This window comes from Dunckerocampus dactyliophorus, chromosome 12 (assembly GCF_027744805.1).
Source record: "Dunckerocampus dactyliophorus isolate RoL2022-P2 chromosome 12, RoL_Ddac_1.1, whole genome shotgun sequence".
NCBI classification, from domain to species: Eukaryota; Metazoa; Chordata; class Actinopteri; order Syngnathiformes; family Syngnathidae; genus Dunckerocampus; species Dunckerocampus dactyliophorus.
The window spans coordinates 14,815,568-14,835,940 of NC_072830.1; the positions used below are offsets into that span (position 1 = coordinate 14,815,568).

Here is a 20,373-nt window from a genome sequence, read left to right on the forward strand (position 1 = left end):
TATGAGGGGTAATATTCCCGTAATATTTTGACTTTATGACCATAACAATACATTTTTAGCATATTGGCCACACAGTCATAGTCAGGAGATCGGGAAGACCTGGTTTCGATTCTCCCTTGGAGCATCTCTGTGTGGAGTTTGCATGTTGTCCCCGTGTGTGTGTGGGTTTTCTCCGGGTACTCCGGTTTCCTCCCACATTCCAAAAACATGCATGTTAGGTTAATTGGTGACTCTAAAATGTCCATAGGTATGAATGTGAGCGTGAATGGTTGTTTGTCTATACTGTATGTGACCTGTGATTGGCTGGCGACCAGTGCAGGGTGTACCCCGCTTGTCGCCTGAAGTCAGCTGGGATAGGCTCCAGCAAACCCCCGCGACCCGCTTGAGGAGAAGCGGCATAGAAAATGGATGGATGGATTATAACTTTTGATATGTTATTTAGACAGAAACATTATTAGAAGTGAAGTGAAACAATATTACAATTACCGTTGTCGATGTGGTCCTTCCCCCTCCCTCGCTTCATCTCGTATTCACAACACAGCAGTCAGAGGTGTGGGCGGATTTGTGTGCGCTGAGAGGCGTGGGCTATTTGCATAGTTTCAAAACATTTTAAGATTTAACATTTATATTTTGATGTAATGTCCATCCATCTATTTTCTATGCCGCTTATCCTAATTGTTTTGATTTAGATTGAACATTTATATTTAGATATAACACTTATATTTCCCATTATTAGATAACATTTATATTTGGATTAGGGCTGTCAAATTATTAACATTTTTATCAGATTAATGGTTTTCAATTAATTCATCATGATTTGCAGCTATGTCTGAAATATGCCCATTTTTACTATATTTTATTGAAAGGAAGATAGAATTATTTGTATGGGTCCGGTGCATGTGTTTTGGGTGGCGGTCGAGGGCGGGCACCTGGGTGACCTGGTCTTCGACGGCCAAATCTGGTTATCCAAATTATATAAAATATAATTATATATATTAAATATTGATCATCATGCTTCCACACAGCCATAATGTCAGTACTTGTGTATGTTGAATGTATACAAAATATTTTTTGATTTTTTTCACTGAATGAATTAATATTTAGATTTAAGATTTAGATTTAACATTCATTTTAACATTTATATTTATGTGTAATATCTATATCTATATTTATATTTGACATTTATATTTTGATGTAACATTCATTTTTAACATTTAGAATTTAAAAATCTATATTTATATTTGACATTTCTATTTACATTTAACGTTTACTTTTAACATTTATATTTATATGTAATATCTAGATTTATGTGTAACATTTACGTTTAGGTTTAGAATTTAGATAAACATTTAGATTTAGCATTTAGATTCACCATGAAATTTCTACCTCAAATGTCAAGAAAACGAGTTAAATGTGAGAAAATTGAGCAAGATATTCCAAAAATATCAGCTAATAAATGTGTGATTGTGATACTTCTGCTGGCCATTTTTCCTCAATTGCTTCGAGATGCGATTAATTAACAATTTTGCACTATGAACATAACTCATTGTAGGAAATGTTTTGCCTCTATGGGCTCCGTAACATGTTGTTTTAGCTCTGTGGAACACATTTAATTGTAGCAATTCATAAATTATAGTGGATATTGGCAAACAAGACGGTTCTTTTAGCTGTATCACAGAGGCAGAGTCTATAGAGACTCATCTGGCTGTAACTTCATGTGTTCTTTGTGAGATAACAAGTTAATAAAATCAATAATTAACTACAAGTACAAAGAATCCTCATGAATTATTTGGATTTTGCTTCTAGGTCAGGATTTTTCTCTATTTCAAGCTATTTTAGTTGAATGCAATCTTCTCAAAATGTAATAATACATTTTCTACAGGAAGATAAACTATTTGTCTTGATGAAAATGTGCACTGCTACAATTGAGGAGTGTGATTTATAAACAATAAATGTCTCCAAAGCAAATCTGCTGAATAGTGGCTTCCATACGTTTTGTTTAGAGCTGAGTGACGTCCAGTCAGATAAACAAAAACTGAAACTGTTTTTTTTCTCCTTTTTATGGGAGAACACATCAATAAGCCTATTAATTCTGGAAATTGAGAAAATCCCCAAATCTGTTTTTTGAATGCTTCTACAGCGTAAAAGCCAGGAATAAAACAATGGAGACAGGAGCCACTCCCTTACCTTAAACTGCTCTCAGCAAATCGCAGGAGATAGCTTTTGCTCAAAATGAGAGAAAACATGTCTGAAAGGGTATAAATCTTTAATCAAACGCTGGTGATGCGCCTTGCTTCCAGCACTCGCCGCGCCTAGCTGGAGAGCAGATGCTCAGATCTCTTTGCTCCCCCCCCCCTCGCTCCAAACAGGATAAATCCCCTTCTCCAGTTCTAAAGTGTCATGGGAGCTGCTCTCTCTGCACCGAAGCTGCTCACTTTTGGGTTCCCTCCTCACCAACTCCTTCAGGGACCCTGCACTATTTTAGCATTTTTAGAAAAGAGCGAGGGAATCGCATGCATTCTACCCCCAGTTAAGTATGCAAAACAGCTCTTGTTTCGACATGCAAAAGTGGGATTATTTATGAAGTTTACTGCAGACTGACAATCTTGTTTGGCAACATTTTTCTCAATGAAAAGTTGTTGTTTAAGTGCTATCATTTTTGTCATTAGTGGCCATAGATTGCTTCCTGTGCAGCGAACCACCAAAGTGTCTTTGTTCTTTAGTAGCTCACATTCCATGCAGTGTATGGATTTTATGGTAAGTGCTTGCAACCTCTGCATTATGGCTACGGTAAACAGGAAGTGATTATTTATGAATGAAAGCGATTAATGGCTGCTAGAAAGGGAAAATTTAGTAAGACCACCATAACCTTAATAACATGGCTATAAAATCCTAATGGGTCTGAGTCAAGGCTTCCTTTGCTAACTTTGCTATCTTGCTATATGTTAGCATACCGACTGTTATCAGCTTAGCATTTGAACTACTGTCGTGTGTCAAAAGGGAATGATTCCAGAGCATTATCAATCTGCTGGAGCGGCCCGCTGCATCTGTTATCTTGCAGTCGGTTGTCATCATCCCATTGTGAGGATTGTCATACCAGCTAACACTTGAAATAGCTTGAAATTTTATACCCAAGGTCCCAGATTTAGACCAATAAATATAAAACTAACTAACAAAACCATACTAAAATAGGGCTATCTTGCTATATGTTACCATACCAACTATTAGCATGTTAGCATTTGATCTATATTGTCATTTGAAGGATTTAGGGTATGAAAGTAAAATCCTTAATGATTTGCCTCGGCACATTTGTACCCAAGCCGCATGCTAGATTTAAGCATACTCGCTATATACACCATTAGCATTTCTATTTTAAATGTTTAAATGTAAATGGTTTTAGAGGCCAACAACCATCACGTTGGTCTCAAATGCAGAGCTAGAAGTGTGCATCAGGGTACAGCTCTTTCCGAAATTTGTGAAGCTATATGTTAGTATAATGTATTTTTTCAACACCGCTGGCACAGTGTGCGTCCCATCTAAGTGCAAAAATATGATTATACCCCGGAGGATTCCTGCTTCTGATTCAAATATAGACATAGTCATGGAAATAGGGCCACACACATCTGTGTACACACATTGCAAAATACAGTGTAATAAATCACTCGACTTGAAAGCGATTACACTCCCTTCACTCAGCGTTTGCTCTGGGAAAATCACACATGCACCCACAGGAGCAGACGTGCACCAGCCAGATAAAAAGAAAAGAAGAGAAGAAACAGAGAGGCAGCTGTAGTCCCTAATTATACAAACATACACTGTATATACCGCCATCCCTGGCGCACATCCAACAATACATAATCAGCCTTTCATGCAGGAAAGCAGCAAAGACCTGTTACGTGCACACGTGATTGGTTGAAATTTTTTGTGAAATGTTTCAAAACGTACAGAGAGAGTGCGGCGCTACCTATTGCGAGGCAAGAGGTGGGGATGGGCGGACTGGGAGACAGAAAGGACAATCACTGAATGCACCTTGCAGGAGGAAATCACTCACGTTGAAGGAGTTTTAACAAAGGCTGATAAAGACAAGACAAATGGAGGCTCTTCACAGAAGTTTGGTGCACTTCTGCTGCTTTAAATTCACGATCATGGCCACCTGATGAATGCAAGATGACTATTTTGCAGCTTAATGTAGAAGTAGGGATTTATCAAAGCTGAACTCCTGACTCCTGGATTGTACCATTTTTTATTCTGGTACAGGGGGAAGGGTTCCTCCAACAATAGTTTAAAAAATTGCAGTCCAACGGATCAATGTTAGTGACGCTTGTCTATTCGCAGCTGAGTGTGAAGCGGTTAGGCTGAGAATCGGCCATGATTCTCACCCGGAAAATATTTTAGCACCAACTGCGGGTCGGGGATCCTACCCCAAGTGGAGGAGTTTAAGTACCTCAGGGTCTTATTCACGATTGAGGGAAGGATGGAACCCGAGATCGACAGGCGAATTGGTGCGCCGTCTGCAGTGATGTGGACTCTGCATCGGTCCGTCATGGTGAAGAGGGAGCTGAGCTAAAAGGCAAAGCTCTCAATTTACCAGTCGATCTACGTTCCTACCCTCACCTATGGTCAGGAGCTTTGGTAGTGACTGAAAGAACAAGATTTTGTATTTGTATTTGTATTTTGTATTTGTACTTTATTTATCCCACAGCGGGGAAATTTACTTGTTACAGCAGCAAGCAAGATACGCAAGTAAAGAGTACAGTGTAAAGAAATGCATAGTGACTACAAGTACAACATGGTTCAGGTGGTGCAGGTGTTATAGAGCCTGACAGCGGTCGGTATGAAGGACCTGCGGAACCTCTCCTTCTTACACCGTGGGTGTAACAGTCTGGTGCTGAAGGAGCTGCTCAGGGAAACAACAGTGTCATGTAGCGGGTGAGAGGTGTTGTCCATGATGGATGTCAGCTTAGCCAACATCCTTCTCTCTCCCACTTCCTCCACGGAGTCCAGAGGACCGTCCAGGACTGAGCTCGCTCTCCTGATCAGTCTATTGATCCTGCTCCTGTCCCTGTCCGTGCTGCCCCCTCTCCAGCAGCCCACAGCATAGAAGATGGCTGAGGCCACCACAGAGTCATAAAAGGTCCGTAAAAGAGTCCTGCACACACCAAAGGACCTCAGTCTCCTCAGCAGGTGAAGGCGACTCTGGCCCTTCTTGTAGAGGGCGTGGGTGTTGACGGACCAGTCCAGTTTGTTGTTAAGGTGAACACCCAGGAATTTGTAGCTGTCTACCAACTCTATGTCCGCTCCCTGGATGTTCACCGGTGTGAAGTGGGATGTTTTCTTCTGGAAGTTAATGATCATCTCCTTTGTCTTGCTGGTGTTGAGTTGCAGCTGGTTAAGCTCACTCCAGCTGACAAAGTCCCTGATGACCGTCCTGTATTCCAGATCATTCCCCTCTGAAACACAACCCACAATGGCTGTGTCATCGGAGAACTTCTGGATGTGACACACATTGCGGGTACAAGCGGCCAATTAATCTCTACTGAAGATAAGCACATCCATGCTGCAGTACCCATGCAGAACAGTGTGGAAAATATTCCATTCCTAACAACTCAAACTGCAAAATCTAGACAGGATTCTACCAGTTGCAATGGTTCTTCAAATGGCAAAAAGAGAGGATAATTCGGTACCATCGTGTTTGCAGCCGCGCCACGAAGTTTTGGGTCAATCTGCTGTGTCATTTTGGCCTAATCCTAAAATAAGTAACAAACAAAACATGGAGACAGGGCCTCGTGCTTCTGTGCTTTCACACTTGGTGGAGGTAATAACAGAAATTAGTTGCATGCCAGCTACATTAATAAAGAAAAATCCTACCTTAATATATTGGACAAGGCACTGGAGTCCTGCATGGCTCTGTTTTTGAGGTCAGGCATAGACCTGACATACGCAAATAAAATCTGTGATCTGGCCCTAAGCCCCAAATAAATGCACTTGATAACTAAACTGTTGTCAATAAAACTACATATGTTGCTTCTTTGATTTTAGTATCTATAACATAAGTAGTAGGTACTCCTCAGATCCACTAATGCTCAGTGCTGCTACTGACAGAGAATCTTTATTTCCTTTGAATTCTCGCACAGTCGGGGTCCTGACAATAAAATCCAGCAGCAGGATTAAAATATAAACATACTGCAGCGTCCCATCACAGGTGCTGAGACGCTGCTTCTTTCCAGGAAGTTCTGGAAACAACAACAACAGCTTACTGTAACCTACGCAAAACATAGGTTTTACCGCTTTTCCACTGTAGCGAACTTTGGTGTTGGTGCTGGATTAAGTTCGAGGCCGGGGTGGAACCGTGTTGCCTGCAAACTGACTCGACGGCAGTTTCATTTTCCATTGTCCTGGGGAGCCGTGTCATTACGTCACAGGGGTTGCGCCTCCCATCAGGAAATAACAAGAAATATCAAGTGTTGACCATTTTTTGATCAAAACACACAACTCACTATAGTCCTTGACAGTGCACACTATTCACTGGTAAAAATATACTGTAAATATAAAGGTGCAAAAATGTAGAATGTTTATGTGCAAAATGCAAAACATTTTAACATAAAGATTGCACGTTACCGGCTTCGGGTTTGTGGGGAGCTCGTAGCGGAGGATGATCCATCTCATTACCATTGTTTTCTGACAGAAAGATAAAAACAAAAAACACAGTTGCACAATAAATGTTACTTCTTACATGACTACATTTATACAATGAAACTAGTTTGCTGCCGTTCGCACAAATGAGAAGGGGATGTGGTGGCGAGGCTTTCATTCATTTGACAATCGCAAGCTAGCATGCTAACCTTAACAGCAGGCTAGTATTTACACCCAAAACTGTGGCGTGAATGTTAAATTAAACAAATACAACTTACGGAAGTCCATGCAGGTCTGACTTGTGCCTCCAGGGTTTCGGTGGAGTTTATTTAATCCACCAGCCAGCTGCCACGCCGGTATGGCCCAAAACTTTATTAACCGCCTCAATAAGACATTACTGTCAAGGTGTTTCTTTTGGTCTCTGTAGCCATTCTTTAATTTCTTAAGTTTGTTATTTATTTGTTTGAAAGACGGAACAAAACTCTGGTACACTCCAGTAGCCTATTGGCCGGGTTCTTGTTGCCGTTTCAAATTTCTTCTGCACTTCTTCGGATGCGCAACTGGACAAGAGACAGTCGTTTTCCTTTGTTGTCCATGTTTTCAGAGCATTTTCCATTGTTAGTTTGCAATGCAATGTAATAAAGAATAAAGATTTGCAGACTTTTTTTAGGTAACCCCGGCCACCTCATTATACAAACAATTCGCCCAGCTCAGCAAGTTTTTGGAGTTGAACCAAAAAAGACAGCTTCAGTTCAAACCAATTGTGGAACCATGACAATGGGAAAGCAAAGCCCTGAGAACTAGCTCCAAAAAAGTGGAAAAGGGTATTTGTCCCACATGTATGTCTCAAATTAGTGTTGTCTCTCACGTCTCACTTCCTGGTTCTCCACCAAACCATATGGTGTCTTCATGGACCAACGGAATTTAAAAACCCCATATTATACTATTTTTCAACAATTTTAAAAGAGTATCAGAGGTCCCACTGTGGTGTATTGGAAGTGTGTTAGCCAAAATTTTACTTTGATGCTGGAATTTCCAGGGTTTGTAGCATTAAAGAGTGGCATTATCATGTTCATGAGGAAGGAGGTTTTTCATTCATTATGTTTTGAAAACCAGGAATTTTAACAAACCCCATTGTGGAGCAAACAAGCGAGGGTGATGATAGATTTTTCTCTGTCTCTAGAGACACGTACTGTATTGCTGTCATAACATCATCAAAAAGTCCAGTTTGCATAATCAGGGACCTTTAACAATGCACAACAACACAATCAACTGAGTGAACATTCAATAACCCAGAAGTGCTACTCCAAGAATCACCCCATTAGTTCCAATATTGTTTATTATTCTTCATTTTGCTTATCAATTTAACATTAATCATGATCTGCCCGCGATCCGACCCGTATCTGCTTTGTTCCGTGAATAAAAACCAAAAAAATGAACAAAAGTAGAACACTGACTGAACTCAGGAAGGAGAAAACAGACAACAAATCATTAGCAGTGATAAAAGGCCAACTTATATGTAGTGTTACATCACGATTGCATATCATTATGGAACACCATTAGCGGTACTATTTTCCTCTAGATTTGTTTCATGTTATACTTACTTTTATTTTTTCCTTGTACTGGTGGGTGTCACAGGGAGACACAGTTGTCTGTCAGCAGCAAGTTGAGTGACCTGGAGGAGGGACATATTGTGGGCTCTGAGGGTATCTGCCACAAAGTTGATCCAGCGTCGTCTTGGTCTCTGGTGTTGTATGGTTGGTAGCTGGTTGGTTTGAAGGCATATGTGAAGGTGTCCGAAGCACTTGATCCTCTGTTGTTCAATGTGTGGTAGGACTGTTGGTGTTGCTCCGATCAAGTCTCTTATCACCTCATTTCTGATCTTGTCTCACCTGGTCTTGTTCAATGCTTTCTTCAAGCATTTCATCTCACAGGTGACTAGTTTTCTCCCAAGGGCTTTTGTTAGGGACCATGTCTGGCACTGGCATGTCAACGTTGGTAGGAAAATGGCATTGATGAGTTTTGTCTTGGTACTTGTGGGAATGCTGGGATGTTTCAGGAGAGGGGCGAGTTGGTAGCTGACTGTGTTGGCTTTCAGGCATCTGGTCTCAAGTTCTCTATCCAATTTGCCATTTTTAGTGAAGTTGCTGCCCAGTTACTTGAATTCACTGGCTTGCTTCAACTGTGTTCCTTTGATGTTGATATCCAGTTTTTCTGGTCTCCTGCTGATGGCCATGACCTCGGTCTTAGGGCCTATGGGGCTACACGGAAACGTTTTCAGCTGAAAACAGCAAAGTATTTTATTCTTTCAGCCTATCATCCACATGGAAACTGCATTCTGGGTACCCTGGTATTTTTTGAAAACGACTTCCAGTATGATAAAATCGGAAAACGCCGGTTTGTCTTTTCTATATAGACACGCAATCCGCTGCTTATTGAAAATGATGGCATGACCAATCCGTTGTCATCACTTGACCAGAAGTGAGCTTTGACGACAAGCCAACATAATATCCAAATATTTCGACTGGCATGACTCACCCCAGTCAACATTCTCCTGATATTTTCTTGTCTTATAATCCAAAATGACTCGCAGAATTAATTCCACTGCATCGTAAGTCTAGACGAGCCGAAGAAAGAGGAAGACGATGGAAGACTTATGTGCATGAGTTCTTTCTTCTTCTATAGTTTGGTGTTTCACGTGTTTCCGTCTGTGTGTCTGTTTACAGCGCCACACTCATCCATGGACAGGGCCTTACTGACGCTGATCTTTATCTCGTAGTTTTTGCCGCTTGCGCTGAGCTGGTCTGTGTGCTTCTGTAGTTGTGTCTTGTTTAGTTTCACACCACCGTCCCTAAAACTGCTCCAAGTGTTATTATAGTGGCTAAACATTTTACTGTAAGCAAACGCAGTGCAAAAAACTTCACAAGAAGCAGAACTTTGAGCTGAATTAATTGGTTGACATTGCAGAGTGAATAAAAAAGTGTTTCAGGTAAACGATACCGCTTGCCAACATTTTAACTCACACCCAAGACGTTTCTACCCCAGAGTAGCGTAATTAAATTCATCTCCTGCCTCCCATTAGCATTCGTCGCTGCATCAAAGTCTTGCAAATGCGACTCGGCGGGGTTTAACGCAGAAGTCTGACTTCTGCCGAGGGGATTTATCAAAACCATTGGCGGGGGTGCACGTTGGTGTTTGCCTCTGCTTTTGCATGTCAGGAGTTTGCTGGCTCATCCTTCTTAATCACTGACCTCTCCATGCATCCTCTTCACTTGATGACTTTACACAATCATATACAGCTCCTGACAGCTCAGAGTGATGTGGCTCAGCTAATAACTCATATTTGCAGCTCAGTGTCGATACTTGACGGAAAAGGGCTGCTTCAAACCTGGCGAGCCTCTCCCCCCTCCCTGCCTGGGGCTCGTCTCTTTATGGATGTCTGTCTCCCTCAATGAATTATGAAGCATAATCCCCCACACGCTTCCCAGTGGCCACCAACGAATTGGCGGGGCAAAGCTGCACATCTTAGCCAGCTGTTTGTATGTGTTCTCTGTCCCTTTAATGTCGCCATAAAAAGACCCTGTGATGGTGCAAATTCAAATATTTTGCAATCTTTCTGAAGTCACAGGTTTGTTATGCCAAAACAGCACAATCAAATGACTCTGGAAATTGGCAAGTCAATGGAATTACACATTTTTTATTGAGGTCAAGTGCTGTGTCAGGTCATGACTTGCACAACCGAAGCATTTTGCTTTGTCAAATCATAGCACGGGATGCAAGGAAGTACGCTTCCAACAGAAACACACACATAATGGCCACAACATTAGCCTTCACATTCCAATCTGTCTTTTGGAAACATAATATTGTTCACATTGTACAAGAGGTATAAAGTGAACAATATGTTTATTATTGTGGCTGTAGCATGCAGTGTCGCATTATTGTGCATTATATAGAAAGATATGCATGTGCATATGCATATGCATATGCATGTTTGGTATGATACAATAATTCATTAATTGGTTCCAGACCCGACCGTGACAATATCATTTCTGCAAAGTAGGATTCCATATTTATAAATGGAATATTTTGTTTGTTAGAGCATAAAAAACCTGTTTACAACCTTCTAAATATGGTTTTTAACATCATTAGAACCCTCTAGACATGAAATAACACCCCATAGTCACCTTTACACTCTTATTACCCAATGTAGAAATAATATATATATCGCTATATAGATATAGATATATATAGAGAGAGAATATATATATATATATATCATAATATACTATATATATATATATATATATATATATACATAGATATAATATGGGTAAATAAGCCATTTAAATGTGTTGATTCGGGGAGTACAGTAAGTGTCGGGCAGGAATTGACGTCAGGGGTTCAGAGTTGAGTTTTAGCTTGGCGTAGGTTACGGCAGCAACAGTAGCCCATTTTTTTATTTGGAATTTCTATTAAGGATTATTGTGCCAGTTGTGAGATAATTCAAACCGAGAATAAAAGCCTGTTGTTTTGGCGATCAAGAGTGGCGTTTCAAAATTGTTTGTGAATGGTTGTTTGTCTATACTGTATGTGCCCTGCGATTAGCTGGCAACCAGTCCAGGGTGTACCCCGCCTGTCGCCCGAAGTCGGCTGGGATAGGCTCCAGCATGCCCCCGCGACCCTAATGAGGAGAAGCGGCATAGAAAATGGATGGATGGAAGTGCAAGTGCAAGTGCAAGCATTCATCAAAAAGATAATAAGCAAATCAATTATAGCATTTTTAATGTAAAAGTTACAGCAGTTCAATTCCCAGTTCCACATGTCCAAAAGGAGTAGGAAGAACCAAAGATTATTTAATCCTATCCCTTGTCCATTTCACATCAATTGCAATACATTTATTCACTTCCTGTATTCCACTGTAGTCTTTACCAGTTAATACACAGGGCAATGATCAAGGTTCTTTCACATAATAAATCATAATAAATAATAATCACATAATTAGTATAATAATCAATAAATAATAATCAGTATAAATAGACATCACTGGCCGTAACTGTAATAATAGGTGAGTACTGAGAATGAACTCACAAGAATGTTGAGTAATGAGTGTTGTAGTGGTTAGCATAGCATTTTGCACACAGTGGTTCAAGACTCTTCTTCCTTGGATTTTGCAAACATCAACTGCTTGTATTGTTTCTTGAAATCACTCATCTTAGTGCTTTGTTTGAGTTCCTTACTCAATCCGTTCCATAATTTGATTCCACATACTGAAATACTGTGGGTTTTTAGCGTTGTTCTCACATATATGTGTTTTCCCTGAGATCATATTTCTTCTCTATTTTGTATTAATATATATTCTATAGGCCGCACGGTGGTCTAGTGGTTAGCACGTTGGCCAATACAGGAACAGCCTGGGGCCCTTGGGGCATTTCTGTGTGGAGTTTGCATGTTCTCCTCGTATGCGCGTGGGTTTTCTCCGGGCACTCCGGCTTCCTCCCACATTCCCAAAAACATGCATGTTAGGTTAATTGGCGACTCTAAATTGCCCATAGGTGTGAATGTGAGTGTGAATGGTTGTTTGTCTATATGTGCCCTGCGATTGGCTGGCGACCAGTCCAGGGTGTACCCCCTTTCGCCCGAAGTCAGCTGGGATAGGCTCCAGCATGCCCCCGCGACCCTAATGAGGATGAAGCGGTATAGAAAATGGATGGATATATTCTATATAATATATTTTTTTGGGTAGCAGGTTATTGTTTGCTTTATTGCATCATTTTAGCTGAAAATTTACTAGATCTGCAAATTTTAATATTTGTGATTTTAGAAATAGAAGATTTGTATGTTCTCTATACGTGGCGTTATCGATTATCCTAACTGATCTTTTTTGTAGTACATTTAGCGAGTTAAGATTTCTTTCTCCACACAATATTGACATATGGTAATACCGGAGAACAAGTTTTGCTTTATTCACTATTGAGGTGTTTCGCGCCACCTTATGTTGCATATTTTTAAAATGAGATTTCCTGTTTATGTTTTCATCTATTATCATCCCCTGAAATTAATTTTTATTCACCCTTGCAATATTCACACCATCAATTTGTATTTTTGGGCGTTCGTATCATTTCTGCTATTACAGTAAAGCTGCAAAATTTGACCTGCAAAGCGGCGAGGGACGACTCTATATAGAAGACAGCGAGCAAATATCCTGACGTCTTGTTTTCAAGTCCTGTCCTGGCCATCTTCCTTTCTTTTTTTAAGAAAGCGATGAAAATGTCTTGATTTGTCACAAGGCCATTAAATTGACCAGCCTTAGAGCACGCTGCAGCATGTGAAGCAGCTGTGTGGGCGTCTATTTTTTCACTCGCAACAAGTATTATGTTTAGTTATTTATTTGTTCAGAAAGACTTGAAAAAAGAGCTATTTTCCTGGAGGCTGATTTTTCTAATACAGAAGAGCCATTATTTCGATCATTATTCCACTCCAGAGGTTTTATTTTTGCACCATCATAACTTCTCAAGATTTTAGACATCTTTAAACATGTTGAGTAAATATGTGTTATATTTGCACTTATAGTTATAATATAAATGTGTTATAATAATATAATTTAACGATTCCTCACAGTGAAGATGCGCTTTGTTAGCTTTCTTGGTGTCCTTAGCCCTCTTTAGATGCCAGCATATGATGCTATGTTCTAACAGAGTCCTGTGTAGACCTCCTCCATATGCTCTACTCCTGATTCAGATGTAGATTCAACGTTACGTGTCTGGGCATGTGAGTCTGTCCTTCAGCGTCTCTGTCCCTCACAGGCGGAGATCACCCCTCCCGTCAGATATGTTGTTTACTATGTTAATATTTCAGCATGAGAGGTTAGTCATCTATTTTGGAGTCGGCTGCAGATTTCTCTTGGCAGTAACCAAGCAAACCAAACCAATCTGAACATGTGTCTTTGTTTATAGATAGTATTTTGTAATGTTACAGTTTTCTGTCCATACAGAGGAGGCAAACTTTAATTTATTGAAATGATAAGGCATCTTTGAGTAAACTTCGAGTATCAGTTGACATGGTCACCCCTAGTGACGATAAGCGACATAGAAGATGGATAGAAAATATGGTCACCCTAATATACAATCCAAGGAGCATGACAGCTACTACTGTAGTTTGCATGCCAGTGTTATTTTGCAACTAAACAACATTAAATGTCACCAACCTACGTATTCAACAGCAAAAAAATTTTCAAAGTCCCAATGTGCACAGCCTACTTGTCAAAAACTGAAAATTAAGATAAAAGATGGACTGCACCGAGTGACCATAAAAAGCCACTTTGATAATATGCTAAGAAGTTATATATATTTCAAGAAATAACTGCATCTCAGCTTTGTCATATTGGTGAAAAAGCATATTATTAGTATCAGCTTCGCTCTTTTCTTTCCCATTTTTGCTGTGGTGGTTTTTTTATTTCACAAATATTTTAATACCCTCGTAAATAATCTTTGAAAAATGTTCTTCTCATCAACTTCCCATAATATTCTTACTTTATTGCCATGATATTATAACTTTTTCTAATAAACCAAAAATTACAACTTTTTTTTTGTTTTGTTTCTCATAATATTACAACTTTTAAAAAACACTGTATTTTTCTTTTACAATTTCAACTTTATGCTACTAAAATGACTCTTTTTTCCCCTCAGTATTTCGTCAATATTGATTTTATTCTCGTAAAATTGCAACTTTTTTTCTCATTATGATATGACTTTTTTCTCTTAATATTTTGACTTTATACACATAAAATTACAAATGTTTTTTTAATTTCTACTGTTGTTTTTTTTGGAACTATTTCAACTTTCCATCCATCCATTTTCTATGCTGCTTCTCCTCATTAGGGGTATGCTGGAGCCTATTGCAGCTGACTTCTGGCGACAGGTGACTGGACTGGTCGCCAGCCAATGGCAGGGCACATATAGACAAACAACCATTCACACTCACATTCATACCTATGGACAATTTAGAGTCCAGTTAACCTAACATGCATGTTTTTGGAATGTGGGAGAAAACATACGAACTCCATACAGAAATGCCCAAGGGAGAATCGCACCCAGGTCTTCCCGATCTCCAGACTGTGAGGCCAACATGCTAACCACTAGACCACCTTGCAGCTTCTACTCATAGTCTTCTACTCATGATAATGACTTTGACAAAATATAAAAATGACAAAATATTTTGACTTTATTCTCGTAACATTCTAACTTTTATCGCAACCTAATTGTCCAAATATTGCAACTTTATTCATGGGTTTGTTTGTTTTTCATAATATTACGACTTAAAAAAAAACATATTTCAACTTTATGCTATTAAAATGTCGTTATTTTTCCTCATAATATTATGTTATTCTGGTAAAATTAGTGCTTTTTCTCGTTCAATTACAACTTTTTTCTTTTAATATTTTGTCTTTATTCTAGGAAAATTACTGTTGATTGTTTTCTTTTTTTTTTTGAGTTGTCTTGTTCCATTCTATTTTGAGAATGTACCTTGGCAAATAAAAAAAAAGCCGTGGCACACAAATGGTCCCTGGGCTGCACTTTGGACACCCTTGCCATAAAGCATCAATTATTAATCGCAAGTGCCACAAATCTTTCTTGATTATGTTTTGCCAAGTGTGTACATAGGTGGAGTAGCTGCAGAGTGACATCTTTCTTGTAGATGTCAAGAATTAATTATAGTAATGAAAAGATGAGTCTCTCCCAGGAGTTTTCATGTCAATATACTTATTAGATTTGTACTTTTTTTTGCACTTGCACTTGCATTTAGAGCATTTGCACTGCTCTAAAATGGAATGGAACCCTAATTAATGTCATTGCTAAGCTCACTCTAACAGCTAACACTTGAATATTTTCTACTGTTTACCGTTATCAGGTGAAAAAGAACGCTTTCACTGGAATTGCTTTTTCCTTTTCTCTAATTGACTATGACAGCCAATTCATGGGGTTGTTTTTATTCATGAAATCTTAAAATGATTATATAAATTTAATGAAACAATTAAATAATTCAAAGCATGTGGAATGTGCCATAGCGTGCCATCTTGTGGATGTAGCTGAACTTACGTTGTTAGACCGCAAACTAGTTGAGACAGCGCCTCTGCTGGTTGCAGCCAACTAGTGCACTCCATTGCAGCTTGTGTTTGACTGGAATGTGACACAAGTGAATACACGTTCTTGCTTTCTGACTTCCGAGAAACACAACCTCTGTGAGGACTTCCCGATGATGCCGCCCACCAATAACAGCACGATACCATACATGAATCATATACGCATGCTAAGACAATGCAACAGCCACAGCCCATAAACTCACCACAACAATACCACAGCTCCCTCAGCAAAAGACCCCCCCCCCCATGGCCACCACGCCCGTAGCTGTACATTATTGATGATGGAGCTTCTATTAAATGTGCTTTTGTTCCTCCATCAGTGGACTCGAGGCGCATCTCTGCTGCGCAGGGAGTGGCGGTGAGTGGTGGCTGGGAGGGGGGATGGTTGTTGTTGGGCAAGACGGGTAACTCAAGCCAGTCCCATCCTGCAGCAGGCTGTTCATCCATCACATTAAGAGGTGACGCATCAATCATTAACAAGTAGCCCTGAGTTGAAAGGATGATGGACAGCAAGACAAATAAGTTAAGATGAAGTGGGACAAGGTGATGCTGGCCTCTATATCACTCTGAAGGCCTTTATTCACGGTGCTACAATGGTCCAATCCCAATGCACACACCGTGAGGGAAATAACAGATTTTGGGCTTCCTGCTCAGAGAAACTCAACCAAGCAAGTGAGTTCCCCCAAATCTCTGAATTGTTCAAGCTCACATGAAATGGAATAGTTTTCTCTTGAGTGGTCAGCTCATCGTAAAAAAAAAACCCAGCAAAAGACACACAGCTGGTATGTACTGCATGGAGGGAGGAGGGTGAGTGGAGGGTCTCATATAGTCTCCCTTTGGAGGGATTTGACAGTCTAGCTCTGTTGATTTCCAAGAAGACCAGAACCGCAACGCCGTTTGCCCTTTCTAACCTGCCTTCGACTGGAATAAGACACACTGTGTTACTGTATGTAAGCAGTCTAGACAAAGCACAACTAATCAATATGCTCAATCAATAGGGACGATTACAATGTCATGAGCTGTACTGATAGAGTCACAGAGGACTTGCACAATGATTTATGCATTTGAATAATGTCTTTACAGCAGTAGTCACCAACCTTGTTGAGCCCAAGATCCCTGGTCTCGGCTGTGAACCTGCGCAAGATTCAATTATGTGTATATTTACTTATTTTGTAGAAAGGTTTACTTTTATTTTGTAGAAAGTAAGATATTCAAAGATTAAATACAAAGCTTTGTGTTATTATTGGTTGTTGGCATCAACATTTCAGCCTTTTTTCATTTTGCATTTTGCTTTATTTTGACCATTTTTGCTGTTTTTAAAATGTTGTTTCTGCTTTGATGCAATGCCAAATGAGCCACGAGTCACGGATGGCCCCACTTTGGCTACCCCTTACTTTGGGGATCTTCGGCGTCGGCTCCATGAGTAAACTTCAACTCGGCTCGCTGGCTCAGTGTCATGGGCGAGCGATCAAGGTTGAGGGGAGAGAGACTGGTCAATGCGTTACAATCGTCAGCTTTAACGAGCAGCACCTCAAAGGTCTTTTGATGGTGCACGTGTATGGAATTTGTGCCTTAATTTTGAGGTACCAAAGGCAGATTTTCAGCCATATTAACGTGCAATACATGCTGTTGTGTGTTCAGGCACATCGCTGTGCTGTGTCTCTCTCTCTCTTTCTCTCTCTCTCTCTCTCTCTCTCTCTCTCGCACTCTTTTTTTTTTTCTTTCGCTTGTTCCTGAACGCTTTTTGTTACCGAGCGAGGCGTGGTTGGGTTTTGGGGACTGGGCTCCTGGCTGGAGCTTGCGGCTTGCGTGCCTGGAGGGCTGCAAGGTGTACGGGTATGGGGCCCCCTAGCGGCATGGGGTCCTCTAAGCGGTAGGAATAAGGAACACGGGTGCCCCTGTCTGACTCTGAATAAGTCACACTCGAGAATTGAGTATGAAATGCATGGTTGGCCAAACTTTTTCCACCATAGGCCACATCAAAGGATGCTGGGGGGGGCACTTTATGATATTTTTTAGGATTTTTTTTGTATTTAATAAAAAGCTAAAAACCATTTTCCAAAAACCATTTAAATATATTTTTAATATTAATTATTAATATTAATTATAATTAAATATATATTTAAAGCCAAAACTTTGTTATTAATCATTAGTATCGACAGTTCTACATTTTTCTTTGGATTGTGCCTTTTTGCTCTTTTTTTCCCATTTTTGCTGCTTTTTAGTGTTCAATTTTTTTTTTTCTACAACGTGCCATGGGGCAATTATAAACGAGTCACAGGCCGCAAATGGCCCCAGGCCGCACTTTGTAAAACCTGTGATGTAATACAACACACGTGACACACTCCAAGTGAGCGCAACCCTCGCATTTTTACGACAGTACTCAATTTCTGCACAAAACCCGATATAGTGAGGGAGCAATAATCGAACCGCGATATTGTGAGGGACGACTGTATTCTACACTGGCCCCTCGGTGTCAGTCATGTTACATCGATGAGACAATAAACACCAAAGGAAGTATGCTGTCCAGAAAACTCTCCCAATGCTAACGTGTGAGTCTATATTATGTCTGTTAGTATGTCTACTATATTGGGTAATATGAGTAGAAAGGTGGTATTAATTAGGCAAACCATACGTAAAATCTTCTTAAATATACATATTTTGTGACTAATAATAGGCCGTATTCAACCATGAAAAAGCATGATAATATATTTTATGGAATATATTTTTGAAAAACCATGATAGAGTGAAATTGAAACTGCAAAGTGGCGAGAGACGACTGCACTGCATTTAGTAACAAGCAAGTGAAAAGAAATAGTTTCTTTCACCCAGCATGAGGGACAAGCAGCTACGGACGGCAGTAGAGCATGTCATGTAGTACAGGATTCTCTCAGGAGATCCACACAAAGCATGCAGTCAAGACTACTGGACGGAAGGTTGAACAAAAAACACAACTTCCCATGAATGCTAATGACGCTTGGTGTGCAAATAGACATGCAAATGTGCCAGGACAACAACGCAGCTGCAGCAAAATACCAGTGCAGCTCATTTTGTTATCCCCGAGAGACAAAACACCGAGCGTAAGGCACTTGATATTCTGCATTGTGTCTTACTGCCAATATGCCTTCAAAAGTGTGAAAGCAACATGTGGCGCTACTTTAGCGCTTTCCAATTTTCACAACCAGTTTGTCTTTTCCCCCCGCCTTCCACCCAAAGAAACGTATATAATGAATTCAGTTACTAAAACAGCTGAGGCCTTTAGTTCTTGGCAAATTCTATTCATGGATGAGATAGCGCGGTACAGTTAGATGTATGCAAAATGTTTACGTTCTCCTTAAATGACCGTACCTTCCGTTTGTGTTGAGATGCTACCTTACTGCCATATACTGTGTATAATGTTTGTTTTATGCAAATCACCCAGCTTATCTTCGTCATATTCAAGTGCAGTTGTGGCTATCATTTGGGCCGGTCTCCGCTGTCATTCATCAACTTCTAAAACAAAATGAAACAAACAAATTGGGAGTTGTTTGTCATTCTTGATAGTGTTTTTCTTTATGGAGGATTTTTTTGTTTTGTTTTGTTTTGCAGATGAGTTAAAGAGTGTTGGTCGATAAAATCCACCTCAGCAGGTACAAAATTAGAAAAGGCCAAACTGTGCGGAACAGTGTGTGTATTTCACACTTGAATAACCGAAAATGACCATTTTTATTCTTGAATTAAAAAAAAACGTGTGTGGCAGTGTGTTGCTTCTCAATTATCAGGCTTTAAGGCAGGGGTGTCCAAAGTGAGCACAACGGCTGTTTGTTTGTTGTTTTTTTTTTTTTATTGTCCCGTGGCACATTCTAAAAATATAATTTGACAAGAAAACAAAAAAAGAATAATGGGAAAATTTGAAAAATCAGCAGTATTTTTACGAGAATAAAGTAAAAATATTAAGTGAAAAAGTTAAAGAAAAAGAAAAAATTAAAAGTTCTGAATGTTTGGTAAAGACAGCATCTCACTTTTCTATATTCAGTCGTCCCTCAATATTAATAAATGGAATATTTCGCAATTAGAGCACAGAAAACATGTTTAGGACTTTCTAAATACAGGTTTTAACATTAGAGCTCTGTAGACATGAAATAACACCCAGTAGTCACTTTTACACTGCTATTATTCTTTGTTTACGTCACATTGTGTACAGTAAAGGATCATTGCAAGGACATAACAGACGGCCGCCACTAGCACAGCAAGCTAGCAAGCTAACTAGTTAGCCTCTCCAATTTGCTTATTATTAACTTAAGAAAGTGTTTCAAATGGTGTGGGGAAGAAGGACCAAGAAACCAAAATCTTACCAGTTCCGCAGGGAATGAACCTTTTTCTCATTCGATCTCATCTCTCATCATTTATTATTTTTTGAAAAACCGGCGTATGGTGAGAGAGCGATATTTGAACCGCGACATAGCAAGGTGTGACTGTACAGTGGAACCTCGGTTAGCGTATGCATCAGTAAACATTGAAAATGTATTCCAAAATTTTTCCTCCATTTACGGATATTTTCCAGTTAGCGTACAATACGCCACATGTCTTGTCGTGTTATTAATACATTGCGTGAATCCAAC

At 39.8% G+C, this 20,373-nt stretch overlaps 1 pseudogene; it reads right to left on the minus strand.

Annotated features, from left to right (window-relative positions):
- Positions 1 to 6,042: 6,042 nt before the first annotated feature.
- Positions 6,043 to 20,373, minus strand: part of LOC129191476 (zona pellucida-like domain-containing protein 1) — a 33,965-nt pseudogene continuing 19,634 nt past the window's right edge.